At 33.3% G+C, this 17,767-nt stretch overlaps 1 long non-coding RNA gene across 1 annotated transcript in view; it reads left to right on the top strand.

Annotated features, from left to right (window-relative positions):
• Positions 1-17,542, top strand: part of LOC118188138 (uncharacterized) — a 40,846-nt gene extending 23,304 nt beyond the window's left edge. Inside the window, exons 2-3 of the long non-coding RNA XR_015044350.1 lie at positions 8,878-9,083; positions 17,352-17,542. This is a non-coding gene — a long non-coding RNA (uncharacterized LOC118188138). The remainder of the gene's footprint in view (positions 1-8,877; positions 9,084-17,351) is intronic.
• The last annotated feature ends 225 nt before the right edge of the window (positions 17,543-17,767 follow it).

Genomic DNA, 17,767 nt, shown 5'->3' with positions numbered 1-17,767 from the left:
GGTATTTCATTGCTGGGAATGCGTTGAGCAGAGCATTTTTAAATGACTTCCAGTTATACGCTTTGGAGCTTGGTTCCTCTAACAGGAAGTTTCCAATCCCCTTGTGCCAGCAAGAGTGCTTAGACTTTAAAGTTCGCAGTAGCGATGGTGACTTTCAGTAGTTCTGAAATAGGATGCAACGTGAAGTGCAGTTCCAATTGCTACAAGAAAGGACGTCACAGAAACTTTTCTTCGTGGAAGGTAACAGCTGGTCTCAGCGCAGCTCGCATGGTCTCAATCATGAATCCGAACCCTTCCATCGGGTTCGCTGGTGCTGGCGAAATTTGCAGTCTAGGAGTGGCTAATGTAAACCTTCCAGACTTCAGAAACATGATTCGATGATTATTTGGGTGCTAATGTAACATACTACCTAAATTAGTGGTCCTTGAAATCTAGGTTTTTAAGAACTGTGCAGGGAATTATCGCATTCTGGTACTTAAATGACAGTACTAGTACCCACGTAAGAATATGGTCGAAAAGTCGTAAGATTAGACTTAAAGCAACGACGTGGGCAGTAGGCAGATCATGCTGTACGAAGCCTTTCTGAGCTGTCCTACTGAACTAACCGAGACTTCAACTTAAATACTGGTTTCTACCTCATTTACGTGAAACGCGACCTTGAAAACTCATTCTAATAGGGAATCATAGGTGGGAAGTAAGAAAATAAAGCAAAGGCTTCTTACAAAATAAAAATAACTATTAGAAAATTACCTCGTTATTATTTTTAAAGTAATAATTACATTATTTATTACTATTAGAAAGTTTAAACTTATAGGGGTTTATTAGAAATACACTCCTACATGATTAAGCGATGCTAGGCTTAACGAGGCCGCCATTTTTTATTAAGAAACTTTAATGAAAACAAAACTTGAAATCCATATTTTACGAAAAACAAACAGAAGAATAATTTTTAAGTGCACTTGTAATTTATTAATGATATAAATCAAATTTAATAAATCGCTACATAATTAAAACACTTGAATCCCTTGGTTAATTTTCGACCATTGGTCTCGATTTATTCGGGCACCAGTTATAAGACCTAATCTTCTAGTCTATCATACAATGTGACCAGATCTACTTGGGTGTCAAACCTTTGAGAAATCTCGTACAGGCGAGAAGATGAAAACGACAGACCAAATGTATCAAAAACCCTTTTATTAATCTTAAATTTTTAACGGAAAGGCTCGGACCTACGTGTGTACAACAGACGACTACTTGCTGTGAGAGCATACACGTGAGATATACTAACTAGATGGCAAGAATACGTAGTCGCTGCTCAGAACAACAGATGGAGCTGAATAAAGAATGTGCTCTTGACTAGCGAAATCAAGCTCTGTCTAACCTTTTCATTTCAACCGGTTAAATACTCTTACTTACCTACTTAATTTGTATCCTGGCGAGGAAATGCGAGGGGAAACAGGGGAATTCAAAAAAGATTCAACAATTAAAATAACTATTTGTACAATTAAACAGAGCCCTATACATTCAGTTAAAAATGATCTCTCGTAAACTCTTAGGCGATGAATTGAGATGCAGCGCAGCGGTAAGCTTGAGGATGGGCACTGTCAAGGGAAGATAGCTCGATAGTTAAATTTTTCTTAAATGATGTTATCTGGGTTATGGGAACAATTTCAGATTCCAGAAATCAACCCCAGAAGCCCCGTGCAAGTCTAGTAGTGGAGTTATGAGCCTTGTCTTTTCTAAGCTGCAACATCCTGGGAGGGTGATGGTGATGTGTGGCAAACAAGGAGGCTAGAATAAATAGAGTAATCCTCCTCCGCATACCCCCTGCGATGAAAATGAAGCTATGAAACGCCCCGGTATGACTTTACGATTTATCATGGCTGCTGCCATTGGCAGGCTTCTGGTTGGTTTTCTTTAAATGGGTGATATCTACATGATAGCTTTCATCACTGAATGTGTATAAGTCTCGGACAAAAATCACAAGAATTGCAAATAACGTTTTCAAACTCAATAAAATCTAGAAATATGAAAAGGGACAAACCGTAACTAAACGACGTGGTAAAACCTAAAACAGCAGTGGAAGTTTCAACGGTATTTTACGCAAACAATATCCAAAGACACTTTTGCAAGCCTCCGGACGTTCATATTTGCTCTCATAATCAGTGTAAGTTTATTTAATTTTTATGTTTCATGGTCTTATCTATACGCTGTATGGGGGCCATTATAAATCATGACGTCACGTTGCTGACAAGGTCTCAATTGTGTGACGTCTTGTTACTCCATCTATTCTAACCTCCTTAGTAAGAAATCACGGAGACACGTGTTGACTACATTGTCCCTCGCCTACCATTATCTATAGAGAAGGCATCTTCTTTGACACTCTGGAAAGGTCATACCAGGAGTTATTTTTAATATTATTTTTTTACGCTACCAAACAAGGCCTGTTGATTTAATTACAGTTGCTATTTCGGAGAACAGCTTGATACTGAGCTGACGTCTGAACAGAACACAGAGAGTTTATGTGCACCAACACTTATAAACACAAAAATCACATTTAAGTGCCTATAAATAAATGCAATTATTCAAGCACTTCTATAAAGTGCATAAAACATTTATAAATACATAAATCATACGGGCAAATAAAGCACATAAAAGAGTGTTATATTCAATTGAAGACTTGTATCACATGGTGAAAAAGATAAGACATAATATTTGCAATATAACGCTAGCAGTAGTTCATAGAGATTTAAGTTGATTGGAATACTACATGCAACCACACACATACACTGGAACACAAAACACGACAAGCTTAGTGAAAAGGTCATACTATGACTTACGACTCTATCATGATGCGGGTGGATGTTAAAGATGGCGAATGATGCAGATATTAGGAATCTGAGAAGTGTTGAATAGGAGACAAAATGAATGTGAAAAGATAAAGTCATCTGGAGTAATGAAAAGGAAAACGCATAAAGCGTGCAGTTACAAGAATGCTGTGGCGTGAATTTGTACTTAATTACACATAAGACAAAAAATCACTTATCCACTTATGAAGGCAGAGCACTATCACATCTAACTCATAGAGAGAACAAAAGTATACCCAAATACATTTGTTAGTGCATGTACACATAATACAGAAAAGGGCGAAATTGATGTATTAATGCAGATAATCAGATTGCACTACTGCAGATATCCGGATAAAAAGTAATTGTACAGCTAGAGAGTAGTTTCCATTGTATATTTACTATACAATGGAAACAATCTCTTGCTTTAAGAGATTAGAACGTTGATTATATTGCATTACTGCGGCAGTAACACCGTAGATTTGAGGACAGAACGCTTCCATGTGTTGAGATTAATTGTAGGCAGTGGAATGTGCAGTTAGGCAATAGCACAGTGATCTGCATGCCCTGTTGTCCGCAGATACAAGTATCTGTACCTGCGTTTGAAACCTGAAGTAGTTAGAAGGGAAAGGACCATGGCCTAGCTGTAACAAGTAACTTGCCGAACTGAGTATAATCGGGAAGTGGTGGAGCAATATAATTGTAAGCGCTGTGGGATTTATTTTAATTTCCTAATAGTTATTTTTGATTTTGAAGCACTTTCCTTTATTTCCTGTTTCCCACCTATAATTCTCTGCCATAATGAGTTTTTAATATTGCGTTTCATGTCAGTGAGGTGGAGCAGTATTTAATGGGGAGTCACTGCAGTAGAAGATCTCAAAAGTTCCCCCTTAAACGTGTTCTGCCTTCTGGCTAGGTCGTTGCTTTAATCCAGTCTTACAACTTTCGGCCTTATTCTTACGTGCCTGTTACTTTTCGCTGGTGACGTTTAAGTAACGGCCAAGTTAGTTGTTTCGGTTAGTTATTTTTGAACAGCTTCGGCTAAATTTTAGTTAGTTAGAATCAGATTACTTGCTTATTTTCTACTTAAGTTAAAGCCTAAGTGGAGGCCAACTGTAAAATATTCCTTGAGTTAAAATAAAAGTATAATTAAACCCTTCTTTGGACTTTATTCTTGTAGTTATCAGAAGCCCAGAGAACATTCGCTACAATTTGTATGAATTCGTATGAATTTCTGCCCCAGTTTGCATCTTGAAACCACTTCTTCTCGTTCGCAGTGTAGTTTGTCTTTAACTTCAAGTATGCTATGTGTGGCAGCTATGCGAGACCTCTGCCCAATCTGATATCTAAGTATTTTATTTCATAGGCAAACATAAAGTTTCTCTCAAACAGGACGATACATGATTGTCTTGTGGGGTTAATGTCCCTTCTTGGATTAAAAAGTGGCTGCGGATTTGATTTCAGAGATAACAAGATTTACAGATTTGCAGAGTGATTAACTGGTCTTTTCAAATTTCTGACCTCTTTTACCTTTGATAATAAATGCAGCATCATCGGCATATGCAGTGAGTTTTGTATCTGGAGGCATTATAGTTTGATCACCTGATTGCATGTAAGATCTGAGCTTGCGAAGGAGCCCTGCGGACAACACTTGATCTCTGGCTCCTTCGTGGGTTGCAACTAGCAAATTGCGTTTCGAAAAGTAGCTGCAGATGGTTCTAAAAATATGTGCCTGACATTTTACTTAATGCAACAACGCTTGCTCGATATTTGTGTAACGAAGTTTTTCGCCTTCAGTCTTCAAGTCGAATGACGGGATGGAAGTGTGAAAATTTCCGTTTCTGTCACTGGTAATAATGACATGATTAACTCATAGAACATGAGTGGTAGAGCTACCTGCTCCGTAGAGCATAAGATATTACTTTCTTGAAATTTCAAATCGATTAAATATTAATTTTTCATTGGCTTTCCGCATGGTGGATATAAGACTAGTTGGCCGTAGAAAGTTCGGGAAAGTAGCATGCTTGTTCTGTTTTAGAAAAATATCTGGTGTGGACTTCTTGCATGGACTCTTAAATTAGATACATTTTTTTACTGCAATTCATTTAACTTTATTTCCTAGAATTTCATTAGAGATACATTTCTCACTGAATCAATTCAATTCCCACTTCGCGGCACGGAAAAAAAACATTAAAATTCAAATTTAATAAATAATTATTAAAAATTGTAAAACACAGAAAAATCAAAAGCACCAAATACAGTTAAAAACAATTAAAACATTTTACAATTAAAATTCCCATGATCTGCCGCGGTTTTACCGTAGATGAACGTATAAAAAAGAATTATAAGCTTCTGTAAGGTAACCGGTCGCGGGCAGCGGTGGGATTCGTCATAAAGAGGTGAAATTCAGTACAAGTGTTTGTTCAAGTTGACAGATATATTAGTCAGTTTTCAGAAGTGGTGGTTGTTTTAAGAAGATGGTCGTTACGACATGATTTTTGTATTTTGAATATGGAGATTAGTATGTACAATAATACTTTTATGAAGTTATGAAAATTGGATAGAAAGGGGAAGAAATAATTTTCTTACCATAATAAGTAAATAATATTTTTAATATGATTTATGTCATAAAATAGTTAATTAAAAACGTTTTATCTCAAAAAGAGTACAAGTTTATATTTTAGATAAATTTGCAGTACGGTAAAAAAAAAGCAAACAGACTGCAGTCCAGCAAGGCCAAAGCGTAGAAATCAAGTGAGTTATCTTCAGGGTGAAATCTTAATTCAGACTGAGTTAGCTTTGGTTCTCAAAGCATTTTGATTGTATAATTAATACTGCTGTATAATTACAATTGACTGTTTGAGTTTTCGTTCCGTTTGCATCATCAAAATTATATAAGAGTCATATGACATGTATTAATCTAGAATTGACGCAGTGCAGATATTACTATTTTTAGAATTGAGAAGGAAAATTAAATTTTACGCTTCTAATTTAATCTTTTACATATTCTTTATTTTTCTTACACACACACACACACACACATATATATATATATATATATTTGGCTATATAAAAAGTCTCCGAGGGTTTTTGGTACATATTTGAGCAAAAATTGAAAATCAGTTTTAACCACCTACATATTGACCATTATTATCTATGACCTTTTGCCATTTTTCGAGTTGCTTTATAATTCCGTCGATGTAGAACTTCTGAGGTTTATCGTCGAAAACGTTGCTAAGCGATTTTCATTTGCGCTTCGGTCGACCAATATTTTACTATCAAGGGAATTTTGCAGAGACCGAAACAAATGGTAGTTAGACGGTGCAAATTCCGAATTCTTTGATATAGAAATTTCGTCAACGGAATCGAGCAAACCTATTCTATATCCTTCTTTCACTCACAGAATTCTCACCGTATACTTCACAAATTTTTCGGCATGTTTTCCCAGCGCTTTAACCTTTTGTTATAGTAAAACATTATCACATAGCGTATTTCCTCAGATATTTCACTCATTTTCAAATGAATATAACTTTTTACATGAGCAATAAATTAGAAAACTATCTTTACAAACAATGAAAGTTAAATTTCTCATTTAAGCAACATATTCGTTTGAGAAAATCCGCTGAGTGTTGCCGGAAATATAGATATCAAATAACCATCTAGTGGCAAAAATAAATAAATAAATAAACAATAAAAAGTAAAAAAAACGGAGACTTTTTATATGACCCAGTATATATATATATGTGTGTGTTATATTTTCGCAATCATTGATCTTTGATCCTTACTTTAGGATCTTTGATCCTTACTTTTTGAAATCATTGGTCGTTGTCATATAACAGTACATATACACAATGCTTTTAAATAATGAATATATTAAAGTTTTGGCATTTGAAAATTTAAAAAAAATAATAATAATTTTGATAAATAACGAAATCTAACTTTTAATGCGGTCTCTCGGTTCTTATGATCACATTTCGAAAAGATTTATATATTAATATGAAATCGTTATGAAAGAATAAAATTATGAGAAGTTTGACTCGCTTATGAAAAAATTAAACCGGGAATTTAATTTCAAAATATGCAATTCCAGAGAACTGTGTGAATTTTCCGATAGTGTCATTCAAATAGCATGGCATTTCCAAAATTAAATTTACAGATATATTTTAGAATATCTGACGTTTCTTATCCTTGGTAAAACAATAATTTTTTTATCTTTATAATATATTTATATTTTTTATATCTTTATAATATATTTATATTTTTTATATCTTTATAATATATTTATATATTTATATTTTTTTATTGATCTTAATTATGAAACATGTTAATTTTTGACTTCGTACTTCCTTCCTATTGATTTTCCTTAACTTATTTATTGTGCTTATAATATTATGAATAACGGTGAGTAAAACAGAATGTGACAATTAAAAAAATTATAAATTAAATTACCAATTATTAAACAAAATCTGAAAGCTGAATTTTTGGATTTTGTTTAATAATTTGTTAAATAAGAATTTGAAATAAGATTTCAGATTTTTAACATTCCCCCAAAAAAGCTCTCTTTTAAAATCTGATGAAACTTTCTTATGTAGATGTTCAAAGAAGGAAAGACCATTTGAATAAAGGATTCGAGATTCGAAAAATTAAATATTCAGCTTGTTACAGTTCCATGTTTAACGTTTATCCATGCCAGCGTGTCTTAAACTTTGCATCCCAAAGGGGTTGACAAAGAGAATATTTTGTCTCAAATGTTGGAGTTTGGAAAATGTAATTAAGATAAAGAATTTAAAGAAATTATATTAACTGACAGTAATAAAATTATTCAAGGGGAAAAGTAATTTATGGAGCAATCTAATGACTCAAAAGTTATGTTTTTGCAAAAATTCTTGCCTGAATTCTGGACTTAAACTAGTAGAATTCATTTGAATTTCTGATATCGCATTAAATGTTCCTCTGCCATTCAGGACCTCATGGTTATATGAAACGACTTTTCCAGTTTCATCAGTTATTAAATCTAAACGCCATTCAGTGTTGAAAAACGTTAAACATACTTAAACAGTGACAAATACTGCATTTAAGTTTACTATGCAGTCAAAAAAAATCTGTATTATTAAAACATGATTTTCTTTCATTAAGTTTTGTATACTTCAATCAAATCCCAAAGTTACTTCATTTTATATGCATTTTGTTTACCAAAGAAATAAAATCTTGATCGGAAAATATTTATTTTTATATCTTCCTTCTACATGCTGTACCTACGTTAGCAAAAAATTTCAATGATGAAATGGAATACTGTATGAAAAATGTCTAAGGGCGCCAATCTATGTAATTCTTTAAGTCACTATTCCCTTTCGCATTTGCTTTGATTTAAAAAAATTCCTTAAAAATGGAAATATTTTCGACTATTATTGAAACAGCTTTGTCAAATTACACTGATTGAAGAATATCAAGATTCAAGTGCTTTAGTTATACAGCTATATATTAAATCTAATTTATATCATTTTAATAACTACAAGTGCACTTGTAAAGCGTTCTTCAGTTTGTTTTTCGTCAAATATGGATTTCAAATGTTGTTTTTATTAAAGCTTCTTAATATTGAGCTAAAATGCGTTTTTTTAATTATTATATAAAGGATTTGAGAGATCAGAAATTTTGGAGATATTCGATATATATTTAGAATCCATATTCTAGGAAATTTATAATTCGTCTCATAAGTAGTTTTTAATTTTTTTTAATTTAAAAAGATTTGTACACCGCAAAGCAAAGAAATTTGAATTTCACGTTTATATGAGATGATTCTGAATTTTAACGAACGTGTCCGATATCAGTCAATGAATCTATGCTGAGTCACCGAAACACGCACTCTATGCTGAAGGCGCTGAGATTTTAAAAAATTCCTTCAATTGAGAAAATTTATTTTAAAAAGATATGGATTTTTTAAAAGGTTTAGTATTTTGCAAATCATTTCGATCTTTGAATGTATATTCTTCCTGTGTCCTTAATTTCTTTCTATGATACTGCATATTTTTAGGACTAGGTTGTATTATAAAAGAACTGCTTCAAGCTGAGATATTCATACCGATTCTATTCGTGTCTCTAAGAAATGGAATTTTTGAAACACAGTCTGCTTTTCCTTGCTGCTCTGGCGATGGCAACTTTGGCTGTCATCCAGGCTGCTCCTGACCCTGATCCACAACTCAGGCCTATCGGCAGAAAATGAATGCTCCTGACCGTTTGGTAAGTATGTAATTTCTATACGTCTTCATGCGAACTCTTAATCCATTAAACTATAACAATACCTATTCTTCATCTCGCGAAACAAAACTGTCAATAAGAACTTGTGAAAACTTTTAAAAGTAAACTAAATTCGCCATTATAAATAAGCAGAGAAATACGAAATAGAGGATTTGAATAAAAATATGAAAACAGCTGCTCAAAAATGAAAACCTCTATCAACAGTTACATTTGCTTTCGAGAATACAAGATTTCTTTCAAGAATGAAAAATACAATGTGTTCGGAAACAGTTTGAACAAAGGAAGAGAACGAATAGTACTTATCAGGGTAAACCAATATTAAAAAAAGCGTTTACAGTCGCATTCAACCCCAAAGTTGAAATTGTAGTCGAAGTCGAAAATTGTATGAAGAAACAGAAATGGCAGTTTAAATCTGGCAACAACAGTTTGACAATTGCAGTTGTTCTCCGCTCTTACGTTGTTTTTATTATTTTTAAGTTTTGAAACCATGTTATTCAGCTCATACGTTACTTATGCATCTTTTGTCTCCTTTGTATAAAAACATTCCACAATATCCTTTCTTTTTATCATTCCGCGACTATGTTCTGCAATGCTGGTGTTTATTGGATAATGTTTTTCCAGACCACAATGTCAGACTTATCTCTGCATAAAGTACCAGACAACACTCTAAGACAATTTAGTCATAAAGGAATTTGACAGAAGAGCTAAAACATTTGCCCTCTTTGAAACTACTTACGTATAATTTACTTGCCCCAGAAGAGAACTATCGCTGGAAATACATAGTGGCTTCTGATTACTTTTGCAGGTTTCATAAACACACAAGCTACGTACAAACATTTCCAATATTTACATTTTCAATTAGAAGGATTTTGTTACTTTGCGCATTTATATGATTTTCCATTATTTATATTTGCAAGTAGAGGTTCAATGTTTTTTGTAAGATTTTCAGCTTACAAGAAACAGCTTGCCTACGCAAAGTTTTCTTATGCAAATTTCAGCTTGCTTAACCAAAGCTGCTTGCCTTTGCAATTTTCAGCTTTTATACGTTTCTCTTTGTGGCTCCCATAACAGGCAAGCTTAAGACAAACTCCACGGCACAGTAGATTGAAGAGAAAAAAAATTGCGCCTCTTCTTTGAAATTTTAACTTTAAGAGATATTGGAAGAGATTCGGAAATTAAATGTTTTTATATTTTAAATATCCTTTATTTTTATAAGGTGTTTCTCCCGCCTTCGTGGTGTGGTGGTCTTCAAGCTGGACGCATATTCTAGAGATCTGTTGTTCGATTTCTGGCGTAGGCGTTGCATATTTGTCATCTGCCTGCTGCGAAAGAATACCTAATGTCTCTACAGTGGCGCCCGAATTAAAAGGGTGTTGGATGATGATTCTCCACACCCAGGATTTGGCGATTGGGTCCCTTAAAAACCCCAGTCGAACTTTAAAAGGTTGAGTACATAAGGTATTTCTCCCGCCTTCTTGGCATGGCTTTGTGGTCTGGTGGCCTGCACGCTGCGCGCGTATTCCAGAAGTCCTTGGTTCGATTCCCCGTGAAGGTATTGTTCATTTTTCATGCTTCCAAAAAAAGCCTATGTCTCTACATTTTTGTTGAATATTATGAACGTGAGTGTATATTTACATGTCTTCGTCCAGTAGTAGCCGGGAACATTTTCTGAAGCATTCCGATACGTTGTAAACAACTTAACAAATTGATCACTTCGCCGTATCATTCCCCACATAAACCGTCTCATTACCGATATTGAACTTAGAATACAACTGTCATAGAGAGATAGCATAGGAAAAAAATGCAGCAAATCTTTAAGCGGAAGTCAAAGTTAACTAGGTCAGCCTGTGTTAACCATTATAGTCCAGAGTAGTAAATATTATGCGTTTAACTGCAGTAAATTTCACTATAAGGAAATGTTCTGTTTAAAAATTATTATTAAGCTATTAAGAAGCAAAAAAAGAAAGAGATGAGTTCTTTTTTCGTTAATCTTCTAATAAAATACATTTCCTGCATATGATTTGTTCTTGGTTTATCAGTTTTCCTGATTCATACACAGGGCATAGTAGAGGTAGTTTAACGGTGAGCAGGGAACAAATATATTTAAATAAAAAGTTTTGTCTTAGTTCGCATTTTGTCTTGAGAAATTCACGAAGATATTAGAAACAAGAGACCAGAAACTCTCGAGATTTAATATTTTGTGTCCTTTTGCCATTACTTTTTTCTTTCTATAAAATACCAATTATTAGCAACTCTCTGTTTTGAAAGATTGATTAAGGATATGAATTAACGTGTTACCACTCCGAAAGTTTAAACAAAACAATGCCTGTCACTAGGTTGCACTATCGTGGTTATAGTTTGTTATAACATTTCGTATATTTGGTGCTCAGATATGATTTTTCCATACTGCAGTCTTTATGAAACCTTTGTCGAAACTAACTAATTGGCTAAAATCGAACGATACTAGTAGTTCCTCTCTGATTCTCTTTCCGATTGTTGAAAAGGATGATTGTGACGGATGTTTGTGAATGTCTTCGGTATAACGTTATTCCTAGCCTTTCTTCTTCAGAAAGGTCCCTCTGCATTTGTGAGTTTTAGCATATTTCCCTTTTTTTCTTTATTATAATCTTTATTTATTTCTGTACTTTATCATCGAAATCCAAGAAGTTTTTGCAGCACAACTCCCCGCACTTGCTTTTGAAACACTTCCTTGACTTACTGATTACAACCGCAGTGTTTAAAGCTATTTCTATAAAGCTGCCCAAAATTAAGCTAAAGGAAACAGGTTTGAGATACACGGATGAACAAAATAAATTTTATTGCAAATCCAAATTGATTGCCATTTAACAAACACGTGAGATATTTCTCATTTCAAACCATCAGTACTAATCAAGAAAATCCCTTTTTTCTCTGGTTGAATTTTTATCTCGAGTTCAGCCAACTTCTTACATGTTAATTTTATCTCGTTCGCTAATTAATTACCATGTTTTAACGACATTATTTCACTGACAATATTTCCGTGCTAAGGTCAACAGCAGGAAACAGCTCTATCTTCCTGCAGTACACCAGCCATACGACAAAGTACTCTCCATACTGCTGCGCACAATTCTGTGCACATCGAACTCTATGCACAAAGAACTCTGTGCAAAGTGAACTCTGTGAAATCTGTGTACAATCACACAACGATACAACCAATACAAAAATAACATAGCATTATAACTCACATCACACTCATCTTCAACAATGTTAATGTATTTCTCCAAGCACACCAACAAATGTCAAACTGCAACAACTAATTAATTGTAACATGTTATCTGCATCTTGATTCCTGTTGTTTATTTTCCTTATCTAAATAACTTGTTACTTTAATATAATTTATTATGTCAACAGTGTAATTTAATGACCTGATATGTAATATATTGTCTTCATACTCAATAAATGCCATAAAAGTTTAGTGCAGTGGGGCAATACCATTTTTGTCTATGACGATGTTGTGGTGCCCCCTGCACTTTTTCCTGTGCTGTCCAGCATTCTCCCAGCGCCAAAAAATTATCCAAACAATCACTCATGTGCTATGTTCAAAAGTTTTCCCTCTCTCTCTCTCTTTTTTTTTTTTTTTTTTTTTTTCTTCTTTTTTGTATTAAATCGTATTATGACGAATTTCGTACATAGATAGATGATTTTAGTGCAATTATATGTGAAATTGTTGTATTTTTCTGTGTAATATGACATGAAGAATCTGAAGAGGAAAGCCATGTCGGAAAAGAAGGAATACAGGGGCAAGTCTATTTAAATTTGAGTAAATGGGTATCTCGGTAATTTGGCAGACATCGCCAAGCTGACAACGCTTTTGCCGACTTATTTGTCACCGCGTTTCGCGAGAAATCGACAACATTCGCCAAACATGGCGACCATTTGGCGACATTTTATTCCGATCCTCGTATTACCGTAGCAGGTATTGTAATTAAATAAATGTAATTGAGTACTATATTAGCTGCAACCGTAATTATACGCTGCTTTCCAGTAATTTCGAGAAGCAGAAAGTATTAAAAATATCTCGACGGCCGGTTGAGAACTATGTAAGTCCGGACAGAGCATCTGCTCTCATTTATTGTTGTTGCGAGTTGTTAATTCAGAGTGAACTGAGCTATATACCGGGTTAGTTTCTCTTTCGGTGCGCTTTACAGTGCGTTGTGTTTAACGTTCTTAGTAGTTTGAAGTGTAACTAATTATTGTACTTTGTAATACCTGTGCGAGTATTTCTGTGGAAAATTCCAGAACTTTGAAGTGTGTCAATTGATAAATATAAATTTTATTAAGCTGTTATCTGAATTGTGTGCGTTCAATCTATTATGAACCCGTACGCTCGCTACAGTATCTTTCACAGACTGTAGATACTGCTGACAAACATTTTAATTAAATTGAATAAAATGACTAAAATTAGTATAATTCATGGAAAATAAAAACAGATCCTCCCTTCTTCACATGGCAACGGATACTTAAGGCTTGTTTAAGGTTTTAACTTGATGCTTCATTCATTTCCTCACATTAGTTCTGTTTAAACAAAATGCGCTTTAGGTTAAATCCCTAAATGTCCAACCGTCTTTAAAGTCAAAATAACTTGGTACACTTTTATTGATATGACTTTTATAAATAAATATAGCTTAAAATCCATGTAAAAAATGAACAGCATTTATGCAATCAAACATCAAAGAAATGCAAATTTTAAACTTCAAAAATAATTCCATCTGTCCTAATTTGCCTATTTTGGATTTTATTACGTTTAGCTTTCGAATTACCAAGGAAGAACACTAGAAACGTGTTTAATTATGGTACCAAACTCATCTGAACATTTTCTACTAGTCAGATAAAATAAAGAACACTCCGCTAGGATTTGCTTGTTAAAACTGTCTTTATGTAAAATACAGCTTAAAGGAAAATCATACAGCTAATAAGTGAATGCTTTCTGAAATTTAAATCCAAAATTTTATGTGCATCAGGTCTCTTATTTCTATTCTAGTAAGAATATCTTCTATTTCTTAGAAAGCTTTTACATGTTTAAAGGCAAAGGATTAAGCTTTAATTTGATTGGTGTGAGTTCCTAACGACGCACGCTATCCTGCTTTAGTTCATGACTGTTTTCATTTATCTAGAGAAATATCTAGCATATCTCGGTATCTTTATCATTGTCATTGAAAATATGATGAATTTTTCCTTTCAAGATATAGCGTGTGCGCTTCTATATGAAATTAACTGATTATCAATTTACAACTTTCTCGATTTTATTTTCAACTTCGTAGAACTTAAGTACATTATTTAGTACGTACGCAAGTTTTAATCATCTAATTAAGGTTAAACATCTAATTAAGGGTCAATTTTTTACCAAAATTAGTACCATTAATATACTGGGTGGTCATAAAGAACTTTCTTGTTATATGAACATCTAGTGGTCTAACCGCACAACCAATCGAAATGAAATTTAAGATATGTTCTGCAAATTGTGATGATTTAGAACAATATACCTCTAACGCTTGCGGTAGCAATGAAAAAATTTCGAAGTTTTCGAAATTCAGCACGCTTTTTTTTCCCTTCGCAAACAGATCACCAGAATGAAAAGCTATAAATGGCATTCGAACGATTCCCGTATTACGAAAATTTCTGTCCTCACAAAACATTTGTAAAGAAGAGCATTGTAAACGACAATTCTCTCAAGAGGTGAGGGTCGAACTTATCGCGCCCACCCTCGCAGACGAAAGCGCATTGCATCGGGATATTGTTGACAACAATAACAAACGTAATATCGCGAGAGAAATCTGGAATCTGTATAACTTTATGACATCTTTCTATTCTAACAAATCTCGTGAGTTTGACGTGTGCACGTTAGATTTTAGATAATCCCAGACCAAGAAATCCGTCGGACTTAATTACGAGGATCGTGCTGGCAACGAAATTGCAATGTTAAGGGAGATAACATCTTTCTTGAAACGACGCGCACATTGAGAATTTGTAATTTTAATAAAAGCTTTTCTCACTTTCCTCTGCTTGTGTTGTCATTAGATCTTTCTAATGCACTTCTTTGCGAATGTTTTATATTGTTAGTTTTTGTCATTTATGGCTTTTCAAGGAGCTGATCAATTTGAGCAGGAAGAAAGTGGATGTTGCCACTCGAAAATTCCGAAATGTTTTCACTGTAATCTTAAACGAAAGAGCTGCTGTTGTTTTAAATCATCGCAGTCTGGATAATACCTTCAAATAAAACTATCTGCAATATAGGTATATTTCGCTTAGGTGAGCGCAAAGAGATTCAAATATAGGGGAGAATATAGGATAATATCTAACATCTAAGAGGATTTTTGGAGTAAGGAGTGATCTGTGGTCTTCCGCTTCTCTCAGCTGGATATGGTGATCACTCTAAGAAAGACTGCATTTGATGTGTGTTTGATGATGTGCTCTTAAACTTCAATAGAGCGGCGTTTAAACGTCTTTGAGGCGACTATTACAAAAATGACATGTTAATAAAAAGGGCGAGATTTGAATTTAAGAGATATGATATATGGATATTTTATAAATGGAATTTTGATGCTCCTGCCCTATTCGCTCGATTACATAAATCTAACATAATAATGCTTTCGTCTATTTAAAATATCAACTACATTTAAAAAGTTAATATTTTTTTTTTCTAACACCAAATCTTTGAAACAATACACAATTTTAAAAGGTCTTTAAAGATATGACAACGGTTATTTTTTTGTTTCGTTTTTCCATCTCGAAAAAATAACATATTTTCCCAGATATTTCCCAGGAAAATTTTAACACAGATATAGGTTGCAGTTTTTTCTTTAAAGACAAATTCTTTCATCTTTTGTGACTCGCTGTTTGATCGTGATCTTGAAATAAAATACTATTAACCGAATGGTGGAAAATCTGCCTTTACACTTTTTATAAGTCAATAGTTTGCGGATGTAACATTAAGTTTTGTCATTTCATTGTTTTTTTCTCTTCTTTTTTCATCTTTTCAGAATCACGAAAGTTCTTTTAGTTGCTGCATGCCATACTGACAAGATTTTAGCAATTTTAAATGGCTTTTGAATTTTCGTGTAACTACAATTTTATCATTTCTTCTCATCAACATTTGCATACAAAGATCTTTACCATTCTTGATTTTCATACACTGATCTTCTTTCAAGGCGCAATGTACGTGACGTGGTGTAAGACCCGGTTTCATCAACATTAGATATTTCAGCTGATGCCCATTCATTTCTTTGTATAAAGTAATCTATGATAGATTCAATTGAGACATCTTTCCATTCTTCCCTTATAAAACGACGATGTACGGTGGCGCAATTTAAAATTGTGCAGTCACCCAATAAAAAACAAGTGTTCTTTTCATTCAGTTACATTGAGATTAGTTTTCTACATTAGCATAGACTCACAGCATTGAGTAAAATGACTTTCGGGAAATTTCTTCGTCTATTTTCATTTTGTAAAACACAATTGCTTTTGATTTTATACAGTAATGCCCAGATTTTTACTCTGACGTTTCTACATTTGTCAATCCTATATTATTTTTGAATTATGTTTAATATCAGTGTTGTCCATGGGGCATCCTACCTCTTATACAGATAGCCTTCGAGTGCTTTGTCTTAGTTAAATAAAGCAAACGAATCTTTTCCTCCACCAAATGGTTAATATTTTTACGCTTCTATTATTGATTAGGAGAAATGTTTTCAGTTTGCATCTGGAAAGAAAAGAAATTTCAGGAATAATTGAAATAGTAAAGATACTTCACATTAAAAGATTTTAGGCATTATTTTTAATATACCTGAATTTCTTAAGTGTAATTTTTTACAGTATGAGATTTTAAAATAAAACCAGAAATATAAATTTTATCTGAAACGTTTTAGTAAATGAAATAAAATTTATAGAGAATTACGGTTATTTTAAGCGGTTTTCGATAAAGATTTTTAAAAACTTTGCTTTTTTATGTGATGGTTAAACATAGCGATAGATTTCTATAGACGTTTAAACGGCGCTCTGCTTCACTTCAAGCATCAATTATCATTCCCAGTAAACCTAAACTGAAATGGCCAAAAGGTGCAAGGATAAGAGATTCAATATGTCTGTCTTCCTAAACTTACTCTTTTCTTTCCTAAAATACGCAACAGATATTAAATTATCTTCTTTCATTATTCTAATTTTTCTTTAAATTTATTTATATTAATCATCTTATTATTTTTCTTTTTAATTTAGGATTTGCAGGTATGGGAAACGACCGAATATGCTTCTTCTTCAAGAATAAAAATGCTTCTACAGAGATAAACGATAACTTCTAAAAGATTTGTAAACTGTTATTCAATGTCATGTTAACCAAAATTTAAAAATTGTTTTTCTATTTGACAAGTGTTTCCAAAATATGCAATAATAAAGCATCTTAAAAAATTCGCATGAAAAATTTCATTTAATTTTATTACTTACTAGCCACAAACGCGACCAGTAGCCTAACATAGTTATTATCAAAGTAAAACAAATATTCAGCCACAAAATCCAGCAATTGTTATCTTTTTGGGTCCAGCTAGTATTCAGTAATAAAATCAATAAAGAACTGCATTTATTGCTTTTAAATCTCTTATTTTGTCAATCAGTAAGGCACAGATAACGTGTAAAGT

This window comes from Stegodyphus dumicola, chromosome 12 (assembly GCF_044657685.1).
Source record: "Stegodyphus dumicola isolate Sdum_Otavi_A_Nest chromosome 12, ASM4465768v1".
NCBI classification, from domain to species: domain Eukaryota; kingdom Metazoa; phylum Arthropoda; class Arachnida; order Araneae; family Eresidae; genus Stegodyphus; species Stegodyphus dumicola.
Note: the sequence above shows the minus strand (reverse complement) of the source record. Positions and strands in the feature narration are given on the sequence as shown.